Source organism: Entelurus aequoreus, linkage group LG02, assembly GCF_033978785.1.
Source record: "Entelurus aequoreus isolate RoL-2023_Sb linkage group LG02, RoL_Eaeq_v1.1, whole genome shotgun sequence".
In the NCBI taxonomy this organism is placed as follows: Eukaryota; Metazoa; Chordata; class Actinopteri; order Syngnathiformes; family Syngnathidae; genus Entelurus; species Entelurus aequoreus.
Window position 1 is genome coordinate 64,913,469 of NC_084732.1, and position 14,544 is coordinate 64,928,012.

A 14,544-nucleotide genomic window follows, 5' to 3' on the forward strand; every position below is an offset into this window, starting at 1 on the left:
TGAAAAGAACCATCCGGATTGTTATAGGCGCAACATTCAAAAGCCAGCATCTGTGATAGTATGGGGGTGTATTAGGGCCCAAGGCTTGGGTAACTTACACATCTGTGAAGTCACCATTAATGCTGAAAGGTACATACAGGTTTTGGAGCAACATACTTTACCATCCAAGCAACGTTATCATGGACACCCCTGCTTATTTCAGCAAGACAATGCCAAGCCACGTGTTACAACAGCGTGGCTTCATAGTAAAAGAGTCCGGGTACTAGACTGGCCTACCTGTAGTCCAGATCTTGCGTTATTGAGCCTAAAATACCACCATGGAGACCCCGGACTGTTGAACAACTGAAGATGTACATCAGAATGAAATATAATTCCACCTGAAAAGGCGATGTAACACAGTGGTAAAAATGCCCCTGTGCCAAATTTTTTTGCAATGTGTTGCTGCCAATATCTTGTCTTTGCAGTCTATTCACTTGAATATACGTTTTAAAAGGATTTGCACATCATTGTACTCTGTTTTTGTTTATGATTTACACAACGTGCCAACTTCACTGGTTTTGGGTTTTGTAATACCAGAATGTGACACAACAGTGTCTGTATTGGATCACTCATTACTGTGTTCAGTATGTCGTCCCCTGATCTCTCGCAGCAGCTCTGAGATAGAAGTGGAAGTTTTCACCAGCACACACAGATGTGCATTAGGTCACCCGAATGTTTGGAGCCAACACTGATTTACGCTCATACGTGCACTTTTCCCTGCTTGTCTGCCCGCCTGCCAATGTCCCAGAGGAGCTAGAAACACTTCATTGCATTCCACTGAGCGATTGCCATGAACCCAATCTGACTGTGGAACAGCTCAATATGAATGTTTGAGGACAAAGCTGCTCCCTTAACTAATAACTCAAAAGGGCAAAAATGTCAAAACCACCACTTTTTTCTCATTAAAGTTAGGTTTCGTCCAGCCAGTTGAGTACTGTCTGTTACAGAAAATATACCATATTTTTCTATGATGGTCTACTGCAGTGGCTCTCAAACCACCTCAGAAAACACTTGGCTCTCCAAGTACCACAATAATGACCAACATTTAAATACAGTAGCGCAGTAGGCCTAAGTATTTATTAAAAACAAGGCATATGTTTTAATTACCAAGTATATTTAATATTTTTGGCCACTGTAACATGTCATAGTTTCAACAGTATCACTGTGTTTGGAAATACTGTGTACTTAATGAATCAAAATTAAGTTAAACATTGTACTAAAATGATCAAAATAAAGATTTTAAAGATTAGATAAAAATGTGCTTTAATATATATATTTTATTATTTGGCATACCACTACAGTTTGAGAATCTCTGAATCAAGAGCAGGGAGGGTCCCCCCTGGGAGGTTCCCAGTGAGCATTAGGGGCGTGCATTTAGTTTAATATTTCAGTTTAATCATTTATTTGGAGGATTAAAAAAACAACCCCAGTTGACCAAAGTGTTGGACAAACAGAAAAATTAAAAAAGTGCAAAACAGAGTCAATTATATAGTTTAACACAGCAGTAGGAATGGAATGTTATAATAGAAAAAAATCTTAATAATAAAACGTTAAACAATATTTTTTTAATGCTTGAAAAATACACAAGGCTCCAGGTAGGTGGCAGCAGTGCTCAAACTAATTATCAGGCTGTGTGTTCAAGCCAGTAGACCAAACCCAAAGGGGCACTGGTTGGAGTTCAGAGATCACGATAGAGATATGGGGAAGTTTTGAAAGGAATGATAAGAAAAACTGAGGAGCCAAGGATAGCAAGTGACAATAAATATGATTAAAAGAACAGGAAATATGACAAAACATAATGGGAGTGTGAATGTTGTCTATCTGTGTTGGCCCTGTGATGAGATAGCGACTTGTCCAGGGTGTACCCCGCCTTCCGCCCGAATGCAGCTGAGATAGGCTCCAGCACACCCCGCAACCCCGTAAGGGACAAGCGGTAGAAAATGGATGGATGGATACAACAGTAGATGAGAAAAAACAGATGTGTGTTTGAACTTGAACAAATTAAGACTATCTGACCGAGAAATGTCTGTCCCTTAACTGGAAATACTGGAGAACCACTACAGGTTTTCTTCTGTTGACATTTTTAAAAGACAGTTAAAACACATTTAGTATGCATACCTGTAATATAATTTATATATTTGTATTTATTTTATATATTATTTGTATTATATTTATTATATTATTTTGCAATGTTTCTCTTGTAGCATTATGCTGTATGCTTGTTTTGACTGCACTTTGTAAGCTCTGAAAAGTGCTAGATGAATAAATCTTACTTTACATACTTGTAAGCTGGGATAGGCTCCAGCGCCCTACAACCCTGAACATAAGTGATAGAAAATGGATGGATGCTTTTTAGGCAAAACATACAGTATTTTGAAGCATCATGTTTCAGGCCTTTTTTTTTTCTCCATCAGATTTGAGTTAAGTTTTTATCCAAAAGTCCATATATCTGGGCTTTAAGCCGGTGCTGGACATCTCCAAGTGTACACCTACTACAGCAGGACTCTGGGCAATTATTTTAACTCGGGGGCCAAATTTAGAGGAAAAAAATATGTCTGGGGGCCAGTATATCTGATTTTATAAACGCTACCTCACAATAATGTCTGATTGAATGCTAAAAACGTTACAACCGCCTTAAAAAACACAATGGAATTGACATTTTGTTACTGAATGAGACACCCAGAATGTACATATGAGTTGGGAAATTGTGTTAGATGTAAATATAAACGGAATACAATGATTTGCAAATCATTTTCAACCTATATTCAATTGAATGCACTACAAAGACAAGATATTTGATGTTCAAACTCATAAACTTTTTTTTTTTTTTTTGCAAATAATAATTAACTTAGAATTTCATGGCTGCAACACATGCCAAAGTAGTTGGGAAAGGGCATGTTCACCACTGTGTTACATGGCCTTTCCTTTTAACAACACTCAGTAAACGTTTGGGAACTGAGGAGACACATTTTTTAAGCTTCTGAGGTGGAATTCTTTCCCATTCTTGCTTGATGTACAGCTTAAGTTGTTCAACAGTCCGGGGGTCTCTGTTGTGGTATTTTAGGCTTCATAATGCGCCACACATTTTCAATGGGAGACAGGTCTGGACTACAGGCAGGCCAGTCTAGTACCCGCACTCTTTTACTATGAATCCACGTTGATGTAACACGTGGCTTGGCATTGTCTTGCTGAAATAAGCAGGGGCGTCCATGGTAACGTTGCTTGGATGGCAACATATGTTGCTCCAAAACCTTTATGTACCTTTCAGCATTAATGGTGCCTTCACAGATGTGTAAGTTACCCATGTCTTGGGCACTAATACACCCCCACACCATCACAGAGGCTGGCTTTTCAACTGTGCGCCTATAACAATCCGGATGGTTCTTTTCCTCTTTGGTCCGGAGGACACGACATCCACAGTTTCCAAAAACAATTTGAAATGTGGACTCGTCAGACCACAGAGCACTTTTCCACTTTGTATCAGTCCATCTTAGATGAGCTCTGTGACGTGACCTCTGTATCGGGTTCTTCTGGAACCACAGGAAAGGGAACAACACTCTGCTGCAGCGGGTTACAATCGTTTTAATGATCTTGCACAACCGTGTCCGGTGGCTTTTCAGCTCCTCCTTGGTCCTCGCCTCTGCTTTTCAGCACCGCTCTCGTGGTGTCGCTATCGTGCTCTCCAGCCCACACCCCCCCCCTCATGGTCTCCGACGCTGCTAATAAAGGAACAGGTGATTAGATAACTCGTTCCAGCTGAGATATCCACTCACCTGTCTGCCGCTTCATGTTCATGGCCGGCCCCTGCACACACCCCGCCCGCAGGGAACGCGTGTACCACGCCCCTCTCCACATGCCTCCACCGCTAGACTCAGGCCGGGCAGCCGTCCGGCCGCGCCCACTCCCCCCCACACCCCCCCATAGCAGGGCGAGAGAGGAAGTCGGCCACGGCCATCTGCGCACCTGGCCTGTGGACCACCCGGAAGTTGTAGGGCTGTAATGCCAGATACCACCGGGTGATCCGCGCGTTGGCGTCCTTCATGCGGTGGAGCCACTGGAGCGGTTTGTGGTCCGAGCAGAGACTGAAGGCACGCCCCAACAGGTAGTAGCGGAGGGCCCCGACCGCCCACCGGATGGCAAGGCACTCCCTCTCCACCGTGCTGTACCTTTCCTCCCGGTCCGAGAGTTTCCGGCTGATGTACAGCACGGGGCGGTCGACGTCCCCCACCCGCTGCGACAGCACCGCCCCCAGCCCCCGGCCCGACGCGTCCGCCTGCAGACAGAAAGGGATGTCAAAGTTAGGCATGTGCAGCACCGGCTCCTCGCAGAGTGCTGTTTTTACCTTCTCAAACCCCCGCTGGCACTGCTCCGTCCACTGGACCAGTTCTGGAGCACCCTTTTGGGTGAGGTCAGTCAGTGGGCCGGTCAAGTCCGCGAACCGGGGAATGAACCGGCGGTAGTAGCCCGCCAGTCCCAAAAACTGCCTCACCTCTTTTTTTGTCTTGGGGGGTGGACAGGCTGCGATTGCCGCTGTTTTGTCTACCTGGGGCCGCACCTGCCCCCCCCCCTCAAGTGGTACCCCAGATACTGTACCTCCCTCCGGCCAACTGCGCACTTCGCCGGGTTGGCGGTGAGCCCCGCCCGCCTCAGGGACTCGAGCACCGCCCCCACCCGCCGCATGTGTTCTTCCCAGCTGCCACTCTGGATGATGACATCATCCAGGTATGGTTTTCAGCGTTTTATTTAATCTCTCCACCAGCCCATCCGTTTGCGGATGGTACACGCTGGTGCGGATCGCTTTAATTCCCAGTAACCCGTAAAGTTCCTTTATCGTGCGTGACATAAAGGACGTGCCCTGGTCAGTCAGAATCTCTTTCGGGATTCCAACTCGGGAGATGACCTGAAACAGCGCTTGCGCAACACTCTTGGCCGAGATAGAGCGCAAGGGCACTGCTTCGGGATACCGCGTTGCGTAATCCACCAGGACTAACACAAAGCGGTATCCCCGTGAGCTCGGGTGAAATGGTCCGATGAGGTCCATCCCAATTCTCTCGAACGGGACCTCCATGAGCGGTAATGGGCGCAAGGGCGCCTTTGGGGTGGCCGCTGGGTTCACCAGCTGGCAGTCCGGGCAAGCAGCGCACCAACGGCGCACATCTGCCCGGAGGCCTGGTCAATAGAAACGGACCATGACCCGATTAAGTGTTTTATCATACCCTAAATGGCCAGACATGGGATTAAAATGCGCCGCCTGGAAAACCATTTCCCGGCGGCGTTTTGGCACCAACAACTGGGTGCGTTCCACCCCGGTTTGAGTGTCACGGCTCACTCGGTATAATCTATCCCGAATAATTGAAAAATGGGGGAATACCCGCGCTTTCCCCGGGCGCACCAGCTGATCGTCAATGTAATCCACCTGGTCCCAGGCCTCGCGGAAGGTTTCATCACGGGACTGCTCGAGGGGAAAGTCCTCAGTAGGTTGCCACCGGGGGGCCGGGGGGGCCTCCCGCCAAGCCCCCACCGGTTCCCGCGATGAAGCCGCGTCGCCGCTGAAAACCGCGTGGATAGCCCCCTCACCGACTGCCCGTGAACGCACCCCCATACATTGTGTCACCAAATGGTTAAATCCCGGCCAATTTGTCCCTAAAATTACGGGGTGCGTAAGGTGCGCGCTTACGGCAACCTTGACTTTATGCTTTTGTCCCTCATATAAAATTTGCACTGGCACAATAGGGTACTCGTGCACATCCCCATGAATACACCTAATTTTCACCCGTGTCGCCCGCTTCAACGCCCCGGGTCGAACCAGGTTTTGGTGGACCATGGACTGTTTTCAGCCCGAATCCACCATTGCCCGATATGTACCCCCTTGTACCCTTACCGGGACACAGTACGTCTCCCCTAGATCGGGGGCGTGTGCTGGAGGCCCGACAACCCGCATCACCTGCCCCACCTCCATCATGGAGCACTCCCGGCGCACGTGCCCGGGCTGTCCGCACCTCCAGCACACCGGCCCTGGTGTTTGAGGTGCCATCTGCGAGGGAAGCCCTCTCCCCGCAGCGCCGGTATCCTGGAATGCACAAATTGTGGAGTTATTAGTCAAGTCAAAGTCAAAGTCAAAGTCAGCTTTATTGTCAAACAACTGTTTGTACAGGACATACAGGTGGACGAAATTACGTTCCTCTCACATCCACGGTGTCTATAAATATAAAGTGTAAAAGAAGAATAAAAAAGACAACAATTTAAACAGTCGCATGAGGGGGGGGAAAAATATACAGGGGAAGAAGATATTACCAGAATATCTATAATATCTATCTATTGTATATACAGTATTGCAACGTAAGTATTCAAGTATTCAGATGGGAGTGCAAAGTGCAATGTAAACAGTGTAAACAGTTAAAACAGTTAGCAGCATTTTGAGTCCGGAGTAAAGTGGCTAAGTGATAGATGGTGTGTGTGTGTGTGTGTGTGTGTGTGTGTGTGTGTGTGTGTGTGTGTGTGTGTGTGTGTGTGTGTGTGTGTGTGTGTGTGTGTGTGTGTGTGGGTGAGTGGGGGGGGGGGGGGTGGGGTGTAGTGTCTCAGTTCACAGTTCAGTTCAGATTGCAGGGCAGAGTGAGAAGGGGGGGGGGGGGCGGGAGAGAGTTCAGCTTCCTGACAGCCTGATGGATGAAGCTGTCTCTCAGCCTACAGCTTCGAGCTCGGAGGCTTCTCAGTCGTCTGCCGGATGGCAGCAGTCTGAAGAAGCCGTGTGAGGGGTGTGTGATGTCGCCTGCCACGCGGAGTGCTTTGCGTGACAGGCGTGTGTTGTAAATGTCCTGGAGGGAGGGGAGGGGGGCACCGACGATCTTCTCAGCTGCCCTAACTGTGCGCTGCAGCGTCCTGCGGCAGGACGCCGTGCAGCCTCCGTACCACACAGTTATGCAGCTGGTCAGGATGCTCTCGATGACGCCCCGGTAGAAGGAGTGCATGATGGAGGCTGAGGCTTTTGCTCTTCGCAGTTTGCGGAGGAAGTAGAGGCGCTGTTGAGCCCTCTTGGCCAGTGATGCAGTGTTGGTTTTCCAGGAGAGGTCATCTGTGATGTGCACACCCAGGAATTTGGTGCTGCTCACTCTCTCCACCACCGCACCGTTGATGGTCAGAGGAGGGTGCTGGGTGTGCGCTCTCCTGAAGTCCACAACAATCTCCTTTGTTTTCTCTACATTGAGAGAGAGATTGTTGTCACCGCACCATGTGGCCAGTTGGCTCACCTCGTCTCTGTAGCCGGTCTCATCGTTATTGTGGATGAGACCTACCACAGTTGTGTCGTCCGCAAACTTGACGAAGAGGTTGGTGCTGTGCTTCGGCGTGCAGTCGTGGGTCAGCAGGGTGAAGAGAAGGGGGCTCAGCACACATCCTTGAGGGGCCCCTGTGTTCATGATGATGGTGCTGGATGTGTACCTGCCGACCCGGACTGCCTGTGGTCTCCCAGTCAGGAAGTCCAGCAGCCAGTTGCACAGCGACGTGTTCAGCCCCAGCCGGTCCAGTTTGTGAATCAGCTGCTGTGGGATGATGGTGTTAAATGCTGAACTGAAGTCTATGAACAGCATCCTGGCGTAGGAGTCTTTAGTGTCCAGGTGGGTGAGAGCTGAGTGGAGGGCTGTGGAGATTGCATCATCGGTCGATCTGTTGGCCCGATATGCAAACTGGTAGGGGTCCAGGGTGGGGGGGAGGATGGACTTGATATGCTGCAAGACTAGCCGTTCGAAGCACTTCGTGATGATGGGCGTCAGTGCAACGGGACGGTAATCGTTGTAGCTGGATGGGGAAGCCTTCTTGGGAACCGGGATGATGGTGGTGCCTTTGAGGCACGTGGGAACAGCAGCTTGGCTCAGGGAGGTGTTAAAGATGTCCGTGAAGACATCTGTGAGCTCCGCTGCACAGTCTCTCAGCACACGACCAGGTATGTTGTCCGGGCCTCCAGCTTTGCGTGCGTTGACTCTGGAGAGGGAACGCCTCACGCTGGCCGAAGACAGGGACAGCACCTGGTCATCCGGAGGGGGTGGAGTCTTCCGTGCAGGCGTGCTGTTTTGTGCCTCAAAGCGTCCAAAGAACTCGTTCAGGCTGTTCAGCAGAGCGGTGTCACTGTCACAGGCCTGTGGTCGGGGTTTATAGTCCGTGATGGTCTGGATCCCCCGCCACAGGCTCCTGGTGTCTCTGCTGTCACTGAAGCGGTGGGCTATCCTGCTGCCGTACTGCCTCTTAGCATCTCTGATGCCACGGTTCAGGTTGGCCCTGGCTGTTCTCAGGCCAGCCTCATCTCCTGCTCTGAAGGCAGCGTTCCGGGCTCTCAGCAACCTATGGACTTCCCCCTTCAGCCATGGTTTCTGATTTTCCCGTACCGTGATGGTCCTGGTCTCTGTGACATCATCGATGCATTTAGTGATGTATGCAGTGACAGTCTCTGTATATTCCTGTATGTCGATGTGGTGGTTGTAGGTGGCTGCCTGCTTGAAAATGTCCCAGTCTGTGGTGTCAAAACAGTCCTGCAGAGCAGAGGAGGCATCCACTGGCCACACCCTCACTTGCTTCTGAACTGGTCTGGTGACTTTAGCCCTCGGCCTGTATGCTGGCATTAGCATGACAGTGAGGTGGTCAGAAGCACCCAGGTGGGGGAGGGGTGACGCCTTGTAAGCTCCTCTCTGAGTGGTGAAGACCATGTCCAGTGTGTTATTACCTCTTGTAGGAAAGTCAATGTGTTGATGTAGCTGTGGACACACTGACTTGAGGTTAGCCTGGTTGAAATCACCAGCCACGATGAGGAAGCCATCTGGATGGGCTGTCTGGTGTTCGGTGATGGCACAGTTCAGTTCAGATAGTGCCCTGTCTCTGTCCTTGTTGTTAGAGCAGGGGGGAATATAAACAGCAGCTAGTAGAATGGCTGTAAACTCCCTCGGTAGGTGGAAAGGCCGACACTTTAAAAACATGAACTCCACCAGGGCTGAGCAGTGCTTCTGTGTAACAACAGTGTCCTTACACCATGCATCACTGATGTAAACACAGACCCCGCCACCGCGGGTCTTACCTCCTGCAGTGAGGGCCCTGTCTGCCCGATAGCATGTTAGCTGGTCGAGCTGGATGGCGGAGTCCGGGATGCCGTCGTGGAGCCACGTTTCAGTGAACACAAAAGCACAACACTCTCTCACCGTCTTCTGTGTGGATCGGATGAGCTGTATGTGGTCCCGTTTGTTGTCCAGGGAGCGTACGTTGGCTAGGAGGATGGATGGAATAGCCGGCTTGTTTGGGCTAGCCGCTAGCCTGGCTCGGATACCTCCGCGCTTGCCGCGCTTCCGCCTTCTCGCACACCGCTTGCGGCGCCTCCTCTGCGGGCACGGAGCAGCTGTGGGGGTCGGTGTTGTGGTGGGCCGCCGGAGTAATCCGAGGCTTCGTAGCACCTGGACGTCCGCCGGGTTTAAGTCCTTAACTCCGGTGCTGCCTATGGCGAGCAGTCCCTCACGGCTGTATGTTTGCCGTGGGGCAGATAAACGCGTCGAACACTTACACACACGAGACGAAAAAACACACGTAAAACAAGAAAACACCGCATTATCAGGAGAGAGAGTGGTCGCTGCATTATCACCCCGTGTCTCCCCCCTTGTCGTGTGTCTCTGGGTGCGTGTGGGTATGTGTTCTTTTTTATGTCCATGTGGGGAACCTGTTCGCTGGCTCCGGGTGGCTCAGGCTGGCATGGTTATCGCTGCGGAGGTTCCCCCTCCAACCCCCCCCATCGCGGGGCGAGTCGCCGGCGGGGTCCTGGGGTGGGCCCCTCGGCCTTCTTGGTTGCCATCTCCCGCTGGACCGCCAGGTGTTCCTCCGCCAGTTTCACAGCAGATTTGACGTCTGTGGGGCTGTGGTAGCGTACCCACGCGGATGTCCTGGCCGGGATGGCCTCCACGAATCGCTCCAGCACGATTGCCTCCAGCATTTTTGGTTTTCCGTCTGCGTCTCGTAGCTGGAACGCCAGCACGAAGGGCCGGTCCCCTGGCCCCAACATCATGGCCCGGAACTTCCGGCGATGGTCTTCGGGGCTGCTACCGACCCGGTCCAGTATTGCGCAGCGCAAATTTGCATACTGCATGCGGGCGGTCGCCGGGAGACTCACGCCGCCCGCTGCGCCTCCCCCACCAGGAGCGGCAGCAGCTTCGCGCCCCATTCCTCCTCCGGCCACCTGCACGATGTTGCCGTGGCCTCGAAGACATCGAGGAATGTCTGGGGGTCCTCCCCCTCCACCATGCGCTTCATGGAGGACATTCCTCCCGCCGCCTCTGCTCTGTCTATCAGTGCCTGCAGCACCTGTGTCTGCTGCCGGCTTGCCGTTGACACCTCGGCAAGTACTTGGCCCAGCGCCTCCAGCGGGGATGTTGTCGACATCTCTGTGGTCCTCTGTATCGGGTTCTTCTGGAACCACAGGAAAGGGAACAACACTCTGCTGCAGTGGGTTACAATCGTTTTAATGATCTTGCACAATCGTGTCCGGTGGCTTTTCAGCTCCTCCTTGGTCCTCGCCTCTGCTTTTCAGCATCGCTCTCGTGGTGTCGCTCTCGTGCTCTCCAGCCCACCCCACCCCCCCCATGGTCTCCGACGCTGCTAATAAAGGAACAGGTGATTAGATAACTCGTTCCAGCTGAGATATCCACTCACCTGTCTGCCGCTCCATGGCCGGCCCCTGCACACACCCCGCCCGCAGGGAACGCGTGCACCACGCCCCTCTCCACAAGCTCAGGCCCAGCGAAGCCGACGGCGTTTCTGGGTGTTGTTGATAAACGGTTTTCGCCTTGCATAGGAGAGTTTTAACTTGCACTTACAGATGTAGCGACCAACTGTAGTTACTGACAGTGGGTTTCTGAAGTGTTCCTGAGCCCATGTGGTGATATCCTTTACACACTGATGTCGCTTGTTGATGCAGTACAGCCTGAGGGATCGAAAGTCACAGGGTTAGCTGCTTATGTGCGGTGATTTCTCAAGGTTCTCTGAACCCTTCGATGATATTACGGACCGTAGATGGTGAAATCCCTGACTTCCTTGCAATAGCTGCTTGAGAAAGGTTTTTCTTAAACTGTTCAACAATTTGCTCACGCATTTGTTGACAAAGTGGTGACCCTCGCCCCATCCTTGTTTGTGAATGACTGAGCATTTCATGGAATCTACTTTTATACCCAATCATGGCACCCACCTGTTCCCAATTTGCCTGTTCACCTGTGGGATGTTCCAAATAAGTGTTTGATGAGCATTCCTCAACTTTATCAGTATTTACTGCCACCTTTCCCAACTTCTTTGTCACGTGTTGCTGGCATCAAATTCTAAAGTTAATGATTATTTGCAAAAAAAAAAAGTTTATCAGTTTGAACATCAAATATGTTGTCTTTGTAGCATATTTAACTGAATATGGGTTGAAAATTATTTGCAAATCATTGTATTCCGTTTATATTTACATCTAACACAATTTCCCAACTCATATGGAAACAGGGTTTGTACATGAAAATAAAGAATGTGGGATTTACAATATTAACTATGAACGATAAAACACTGAATATTGACACATTATAAACGTCTCACCCAGATCGACATATTTTACAATCAAGCGAAACGCAACAAAAATGCAACAAACACAGCAAAATATGAACGTGAAGGGTAAAAAAACCAAACACCTACAATCTGATGTATCTGATATATCACAAAGTTTTAGAACTTTGTTGTAAAAATCTCCTTCCGCGTCTGTCCCTGACACCCACTGCTCTGGAAACACTCTGTGGAAACGCTCCCCACCTGCTTGGTGCCTCGTCTGAGCTGTTGTGACTTAGATTACCATAGTAACTAGTATATCATGCAAAAGCGCAGATTCCAACCATTGAAATACTTTGTATAGTTCAAGACTTACGGTAATTTGAAAACATAATGGCAGCTACAGTTTCCATCTTAAAGATCTAAAAAAAATATTTGGTAATGCCCGGCGGGCCAGATTAAAAAGGTTAACGGGCAGCAAGCGGCCCCCGGGCCTTAATTTGCCCAGGTCTGTGCTACAGGTATGAGAAAAACAAAACATAATAAATAATAAAAAAAAACAGAAACAAGCAAATTTAATGCACTCCAATGCTCAGAGAAAGCTATCCAGTAGCAGGATTTTACACAAATGTGTCAAATATATTTTATTTAAAAATATTTTTTTTCTGCAACATTTTAGTTGTGTAGTCTGATCAATGGATGCTACTATTGCATTTAGGTTTTTTGCATAGTAAATGATTTGATCAGCCTCCGCTTGTACGCTTATGCTACCAGCCGTGCTCATAACTACGCAGTTTACAATCTTCAGTCTGGGTTTTGAGTTCTTTTGTTCCCTCTGGGCCCAAACGCCTGTTAATCCCACCTAGCGCAGAAAATGTTGCCAGCTGTCCTGTAAAGACATTGTCACAAAGAGGAAACTCTTAACTGATGAGGGAATGAATTCAAGATGAATAACATTAAGAAAAAACAAGTCAATTACGCCAAGAACATTGGCGGATGAACATTTGCATACAGACGGTCCTCTTGTAACATTTTGTGGTTAGTGAACACTCCTATAAAATGATAATGTACACAATGAAATTGAGAACCAGGTGCTCTACATGCATGCGCGTGGCTGAAGAATACAGTCGCATTTTGCTACACTGAGGAAGGACAACGGATGGCAGTGCGTCAAAGAAAAGGGAAAAGTGAAGTGAAATTTGAATTCGTAAAGGGAAAATGGAGAAATCAATAAGTCAAAGTTTATTGGTATAGCCATTAATCACAAGTGTGTCGAAGTGCTGGATAAACCATGACATTGTCTGATCTGAAACCCATATCTGGGAAAGGAGAAACTCCAAAAGTCTAAAAAGAGAAACGAAACCTTGGGAAGGGGCTTCAGATGGGGATACCCCTCCTGGGTGACCGGCAGAAATAGATGCCAAGTGAGTACAGTTATTGAATTATTCATTATAATGTGAGAGTCCAGTCCAGAAGGCAAAAGGTCGTGGATGACAATTTAGAACAGCTAGTGCCTCCTCCAGATTGGTACCTCTCCAGAGATTATCCTTGGCCCTCCTGTGGGAGAGGGAGGGCAGAAAAGAGAAGCGGCAGGTCAACTGGTCTAAAACAGAGTCTATGTACAAGCTAGAGTATATAGATGAGTTTTAGGATGGGACTTAAATGCTTCTAATGCTGCTCAACATTGGCCGCTTGCCCAGTCCAAGCTGTCTAAACGCTGCAACCATCAAGAATACAGATGCATCAGTATATTATCTTTTACGAGCTAAATGGTTTCCGTGACGAAATTTGTAACTCAAGACTCGCATCTCAAATCAGTTTTATTTATGCTTGGCGCCCCCACAACAGTCTTGCCGTCTTACTACATCCAACAAAAAGCGTACATCCGTAGTTGTTGTATCTCCCATATTTCAGAGTAGTGGGGGTGAGGGTTGGGGGGGTGGGGGGGGGCACTTTTAGGTGTGGGCAGGAAGTCAAGCTGTGGGTGGAGGAGCAAGCCGCAGTGGTGCCAAAGGAGGACGTTGCAGACTTTGTCAGGAAGGCTGTTGAACAAAGTTATGGCGATATCCAGGCTATAAGCAAGGGGTGTCCCAACTACAGAAAGTATGTAGAATTTATGCATTATTGTAAACACATTCTCACATTTGTGCAATCAGGAGTTGTGTTAGTCAATGTCTGTGTGCTACCAAGTTGTTGAGCACACAGAAACAGAGAGACAAAGACAGAGAGAGAGAGAGAGAGAGAGAGAGAGAGAGAGAGAGAGAGAGAGAGAGAGAGAGAGAGAGAGAGAGAGAGAGAGAGAGAGAGAGAGAGAGAAAAATCCAAGCTACCTTTCTCACCACATCGAGGCAAAACAATTTTTTTGGGTGAAAAATAATTTTTTTCAATAATTTCAGGACTGCTACTTTTTTCAATCAATCAATCAAACGTTTATTTATATAGCCCTAAATCACAAGTGTCTCAAAGGGCTGCATAAGCCACAACGACATCAATAAAAAACTCAACCCAATGGGATACAATGAGAAACCTTGGATGGGACCGCAGATGTGCCCCCACACACCAATGGACGTCGAGTGGATCTAGTTAATAGTGTGAGAGTCCAGTCCATAGTTGGGCCAGCAGGAGATCATCTTGAGTGGAGACAGGTCAGCAGCGCAGAGACGTCCCCAACTGATGCACAGATGAGTGGTCCACCCCGGGTCCCGACTTTGAACAGCTAGCGGCCTCATCTGTGGTCACCTAATAACCTCTCCGCGCACGAGTAGGGGGAAGAGCAGAAAAGAGACGGCAGATCAACTGGTCTAAAAGGGGGGTCTATTTAAAGGCTGGAGTATACAAATTAGTTTTATGATGGGACTTAAATGCTTCTACTGAGGTAGCATCTCTAACTGTTACCGGGAGGGCATTCCATAGTACTGGAGCCCGAATAGAAAACGCTCTATAGCCCGCAGACTTTTTTTGGGCTCT